This window comes from Opisthocomus hoazin, chromosome 4 (assembly GCF_030867145.1).
Source record: "Opisthocomus hoazin isolate bOpiHoa1 chromosome 4, bOpiHoa1.hap1, whole genome shotgun sequence".
Classification (NCBI taxonomy): domain Eukaryota; kingdom Metazoa; phylum Chordata; class Aves; order Opisthocomiformes; family Opisthocomidae; genus Opisthocomus; species Opisthocomus hoazin.
This window is the reverse complement of record NC_134417.1, coordinates 80,198,716-80,205,225: the sequence shown is the minus strand read 5'-3', so window position 1 is coordinate 80,205,225 and position 6,510 is coordinate 80,198,716. Positions and strand designations below refer to the sequence as shown.

At 40.5% G+C, this 6,510-nt stretch overlaps 1 non-coding gene across 1 annotated transcript; it reads right to left on the bottom strand.

Annotated features, from left to right (window-relative positions):
- Positions 1 to 5,579: 5,579 nt before the first annotated feature.
- TRNAG-UCC (transfer RNA glycine (anticodon UCC)) lies at positions 5,580 to 5,651 on the bottom strand. The gene has a single exon. It is a non-coding gene; the product is annotated as a tRNA-Gly (tRNA).
- Positions 5,652 to 6,510: the final 859 nt, after the last annotated feature.

Sequence of the window (6,510 nt, the reverse complement as noted above, 5' to 3'; positions counted from 1 at the left end):
AAGCAAACTGCTGTGTGAATTCCCAGCTGAGATGGTGGGTCCCTGCCCTTTCTCCCAGAATTACTGAAGCAAGACATTTCTCTGCAAGTATACTATGAGCATATCCTACTCATTCGCCTTTCCATTGGATTATTCTGCTTCCATCTTCACAGACAGGCCAGAAATACAGGATCAGACTTCTTTAATGGTAATTCTCTCATGTTTGTGACATTAAATTTTAGACCAGTTTCTGTCTGTGGTACAGCACAAAACCAAACCTCAGACCCTGGTGTCTGGCCCATATGCTATCAAATGTGTTGGAATTTGTCTAAGTGTGTAAGTATAAAATACGCTTCCATCTAGTCTTAAGCAAGACAGAGTCATAACTATAAAAGCTGAGTATTCTTCATTAGCATACAAAGGTAAAATAACTAATTATTCCAAAATATCCCAGATTACTTTTAGGATTACCATGCTATAAATATCCTTTTTTAACAATCTGTTGTTTGCTATTGATCACCTAGACATTGACCTTTAAAGGCTGAGTTTATATTAAATTCTAAGGGATTTTTATACAACAAACACAAGAAACTTGAAAAAAAGAAGAAAAATCCTTATCGTGACCATTTTCCTTTTCCATTTTCCCCTGCTTCATCCACTGGACTGCAGAGGAGATCACCCCCTTAACAGAAAGAAAAAGCGTATGTCATCTTGCCTCACCTACTGAGCCTTCAGGCAAAATACATCACTTTTTTGGGACTGTCAAGGACTGAATAAATCAGAGATAAGTGGGTTAAGATGTCAGCATCCACTGGGACCAACACAAATCTACCACATTTTTTCATCCAAGTGAAATCCTAACTGCAGTACCACCAGCACTTCATTGGTTCATTTAGGAAGACAACAGAAAACTCTTAATGATTAATTTCCATTTTTTAGAAAGAGAAAAAACCACAACAAGTTGTTGGCTTCCCCCCCCCCCCATTGTAATAAGCCTGTGGAAGTCATCTTGTGCAAAAAGGTCAGATAAGCATGATGTGAAAAATGGTGCTAAAAGGCTTTCAAACTTTGTTTATTAATAGATATAACCCCTTCACCTTTGCTGCATCTGTCACCGCTAGGTTAAATATCATCTATCTTACTGGTCATCTGACTTCTTGTTATTAGTACAGGAAAATGCCACAAAACCCACTGAACAGTCGCAAATCCATTACATAAAAATGCAAGAGAAGAATGTCCTGAGCCCTCCTAATAAAACATAACCTAACATGGAGTAACTAAAGGCACTGAGGGTAGCCTCTGACTTTAAAAGCATTTACTAGGCCATTGATCATTGAAGACATCACACTCTGACCTCACACAAACACAATGTAAACTCCCAAACTCATTGATGGCATTCCTAGAGCTCTGTCTGAATTTATGTTGCCTTTTTGTAAACTGTTTGACATAAGCAGTGAAAGATGGAAACAAAAAAGGGCCTCCTCTATACGATGAGCATACCACCAAATGCAGCTGGATGCAAGTGAATAAAGTTGTGGCTTACTTTGATGTTCAAAGAAATCTCAGGCCAAGATGTGATTTAACAGAGTTTTTGTAAGATTCTTGGAAGTACATTTTTCCTTCTGGATAGCCCAAATATATGCTGGAATATAAAACTTCCTGAGTCTTTTTTGAGGAGGTAAAGAAGTGGAAAAAATATGTTGTTTTATTATGCATTTATCAGGCAGAAAGTTATTGCTATGTAAGTCAATTCATGAACTCAGAAAGGCATGTGGGTGTATGTCTGTTGGTGTATATATGTGTTCCTCCTTTCTCTGCCTTTATCTCATTCCTTCTTTTCCTTCCTTCCTTCCTTCCTTCCTTCCTTCCTTCCTTCCTTCCTTCCTTCCTTCCTTCCTTCCTTCCTTCCTTCCTTCCTTCCTTCCTTCCTTCCTTCCTTCCTTCCTTCCTTCCTTCCTTCCTTCCTTCCTTCCTTCCTTCCTTCCTTCCTTTCTTTCCTCTTCCTATAAACACCCTCAGTATTTTTGCAGTTACTTTCACCAAGTGTGTCTCAAACACTCCAGCATTATATAAATTAATTGCAAGGCAAAAGCCAAAATGTGAATACATAGAAACAGAGTAGGAAACAGAAGGAAGGAGCAGAATGATACCAGTTATCATTTTAACTGTTTAAACAATTTATTTTTTTAAAAGAAGTTTCAATATTGGTGGAAATAATGGACCCTCTTGCTTGGATTATCTACATTGAAAAGCTCAAGAATTGCTCCTTTTGAAGAGGGATGCTGAGAAATTTTGTAGACACATTATTTTTGAAATTTTAGGCTTTGTGCTCTTGCAGTAAATGCACAGGAAGGAGATATTACTGGAAAGTTCTCTCTTCTGTTTCTTAACCCCAAAGCAGTGTTCTGAAGGAGGCTTACTAGGGATTTCTTCAACGGTGTTAAAATCAAAGCTGCTTGCTCTGCTTTAAATCGGAGTGACGGAAAAGTCCACTTTGTTTTTTTCCCTTCAATTTTTACATCAGCAGAGGACACTTCTGTCGGGGTTTCTCTTTGTGTACACCCCAGAAACGGCCTCCAGTTGCCTCAGGGGAGGGTTAGGTTGGATATTAGGAAAAAATTCTTCACTGAAAGAATTGTAAGGCATTGGAACAGGCTGCCCAGGAAGTGGTAGAGGCATCATCCCAGGAGGTGTTTCAAAGACATATAGATGCGGAGCTCAGGGACACGGTTTAGTGGTGGAACTGACAGTGTTAGGTTAATGGTTGGACTCGATGATCCTGAAGGTCTCCTCCAACCTAAACATTTCTATGATTCTAAGCTATCCATACTAGCGATAGGTAAGTTCTTTCCCTGTTCACAAAAGAAGGAAGAAATCAAAGAGAAATAATGAAGTTGCATCTGAATGTGGTTTTTACTCTGCTCACGGAATGACAAATGCACCTTTCTTGGGAGCTGATTGCAAAGTTAGATTACAGCTTATTGCTAATGGACTGTAAGCTGCTACTATCTGATTATGTCTAGCATAGACTGCTATCATTATGCACAACACAGGAACAGTTATACATCTTATGACTTTATACTATTCTAACTGAAGTGTCAAAATAAAAACAAACAACAAAAGGCAACATTGCCTTCCTGTGCAGTAAAATGTAAAGAATCCAAAAGCATCTTATAGCTTAGAGGTTTTCAGCAAAGTTACTGCTTTTAAGCTATGAGAAAATACCTAGATTGGCATTCCCATTAACTACAGAAGACCACAGCTATAAGGAACTGTAAGGAGCACATCTGGGAAGAACAGATGTATCTATGAGAACAACTGCTACAAAGACAGGTACTGTCTTAGAATTTGAAGCTGAAATAACAGACAATTTTCTCTCTGTATTGAGCATGTAGGACACTGAGACTAAATCTCTCTTGCAGTTTCTTATTGTTGTTGTCTTCCTCTTCACCCCTCATCTGAGAGCTCAGCCTAAAGCCTGAAGCTGATAGGAGTGGCTATGAATGGACCTTGAGTAGCCCATGTACTATGCAGCGTGATGCTTTGGTTGGTCCAACCAGCCACTGGCCTTACTCTGAAGTGAAGCACGCCTTGTGTTCCTCTGCGTCTAGATGTCTCAGCAACCCTTTTTGGAGCATTTTCCAGGCTTTCATGTGAAGATTTTCACTGTAGTGTGATCCAGGCTGCAGCAGAAAAAGAAAATAAACAACTTAATTTTTTTTTTTCCCAACTACAGTCTAATTTCATTCAAGTAGAGTGGCTAATAATTTTAACCCATCAGCTTAGGTTTAGGAACATACAAGTTTCATTGAGAATCTGGGCAGGTAAAACCCCTCTGGTTTGATTTTCAATCCATTGCCTCCTGCTGGCATAGAACCCATCCACTGCATCCAGAATCTCTTCTCTTCCAGAAGCACATAAAATTTGATCCTCTTTCAAATATCAGCCTTTTGTAAATCTATCTATCTAGTTTATTTTAACTATGCAGCCTATATCTCCCTTTCTCTACTCCTCCTAGGAACTCTAATCATTGCCCATTCTAAGTTAGCTATGAAGTGCAAATGGATAGAACTTCTCCCTGGGCTAGCTCAGTTCCTTTAGCCTTTTCCTTCTTTTGATTGCTATAAACTTATGAATGTGTTTTCTCCCTCTTGAGAAAAAAAAAAAAAAAAAAAGAGAAGTGACTGAAACAAAAGAAGCAAACATTCAGTATAATCAAATATTCTTCCATATTCTGCAGCCTGTCATGTGAGTAGGTCCTGTCTGCAATTGTCATATAAACAGGCTTTGGAAATATAATACAAATTATTTTCAAAATTACTTTGGGATAGAAAATTTTCTCTAAAAGAGTTGTTAAGGGTCAAATTTCAGGTACAACAGGATTCTGAGCCAGGGACTTGACAGTGATTAATTACATCACCAAAACTGGTTGGCACTCTCAGAGACCTGGAGGGGCACTCGAACAGTGGGACGTTCTGGGAGGTACTTAAGCCTAGACTTTGATGTATCTGTTGACTCCTGAAAGCACTAGCTATTGGTTCCATAGTGAACCATAGCTTGTGTGCATTCCTCTAGCTCTACTGCAGTAACACTGCTTCCTTGGGCTGCCCTGCCTCTCAACCCAGCTCCTGGTGCCCTGCCCACTCCTAGAGAAATTGCTAACATCTCGTACTGGTCCTCTGCCCTCAGTTTTTACCCTGGTTTGACTCCTTGGCTTGACCCACAGAATCACTGAATCACAGAACGGATGCAGTTGGAAGGAGCCGCTGGAGGCCATCTGGTCCAATCCCCCTGCTCTAACGGGTGTCCTGGAGCTAGTTGTCCAGGACCAAATTCAGACAGCTTTTGAATATCTCCAAAGATGGAGACTCCAGAACTCACCTGGGTGACTTGTGCCAGTTCTTGGTGACCTTCACAGTAAAAAAGAGTTTCCTGATGTTCAGAGGGAACCTCCTGTGTTTCAGTTTGTGCCCATTGCCCCTGATCCTGTCACTGGGCATCACTGAAAATAGCCTGACTCCATCCTCTCTACACACTCTCTGCAGGTATTCATATATATTAAGAAAATCACCCCTGAGCCTTCTCTTCTCTGGGCTAAACAGCTCTCTCAACCTTTCCTCATAGCAGAGATGCTCCAGCACTTTAACCATCCACTGCAACCTCTCTAGTACATCCATGCCTCTCCCATAATGGAGAGCCCAGCACTACGCACAGTCAGTGATCCAGGTGTGGCCTCACTGGTGCCTAGCAGGGGGGAAGGGTCACCTCCCTCGACCTACTGGCTATACTTGTCCTTGTGAAGCCCAGGACAGATGGCCATTCTTTGCCACAACGGCACATTGCTGGCTCATGTTCAGCCGGCTGTCCACTAGATTCCCAAGGTCCATCACTGCCAATCTGCTCTCCAGCTGGGTGGCCCCCCACTTGTAGGTCTTGTTCCTCCCCAGCTCCGCCGCTGCAGAACTTCGGACTTCTCTGCTTGTTAAACTGCGCGAGCCTCCCGTTGACTGGTATGGCCAACCTGTGGAGGTCCCTCTGCGTGTCAGCACCACCGGCCACCGTAGGAACCGCTCCGCTGAGGAAGGCATCAAAACGCATGCTGCGTTGGCCGGGAATCGAACCCGGGTCAACTGCTTGGAAGGCAGCTATGCTCACCACTATACCACCAACGCCGTGTTGATTTTAGTGCTCTGGTTGCATTCCTCCTGCTCTTCCAGTTTCCGTCCTTTCCTGGTTGTAACCACAAGGTTTACTAACTGCTTGCCACAGGCACAAAAAGGGGCTACTCAGGCAAACTTTCAAGTTTTCTCCGCAGCTGCCAAGACTACTAGAAAACTTTTTTCTTTTTTTCTTTTTTCTTTTCTTTTCTTTTCTTTTCTTTTCTTTTCTTTTCTTTTCTTTTCTTTTCTTTTCTTTTCTTTTCTTTTCTTTTCTTTTCTTTTCTTTTCTTTTCTTTTCTTTTCTTTTCTTTTCTTTTCTTTTCTCAATGAAAAAAAAAGTATCATTCACTGAAATATTTCCAATGTCATGGTTTGTTTAAAAGAAATTCCAAATAAAAGGACTAAAACCTTCAGAAATGGCATTGTAGATAACAGCACAACTGGAAAAAACGTGACAGCTCCCATCTGATGAAATGAACACTCTCATTTCACCATCTTTGGTAAAAGAAATACTCTTGCCAGCATTAATGTTGAACTGTAATGAGCTTCTTAGTTCATATTTGAAAGGTTAAGTAGGAAAAAATTGTAATGAATGACATATGTTGTCCTTTCCCTCAGCTACTGCTTTTCTCAGTATCATCTAAAGAAACTCAAGACCTCGTGGAAAATGTAGCTGAAAATAAACTGAATAGATTTACATATATATGTATTTATAACTAAGACTTAACAGAACTAGCTAAGATTTGCAAAAGGTTGATATTTGAAAGAGGATTATCTGGAACACAAGTATGACATTTTTTATCTCAAACTTAAGCATGTTTTTATCACATAATGTATAATGAAAGGTTTTCTATTACAGAGGATAGAGCCA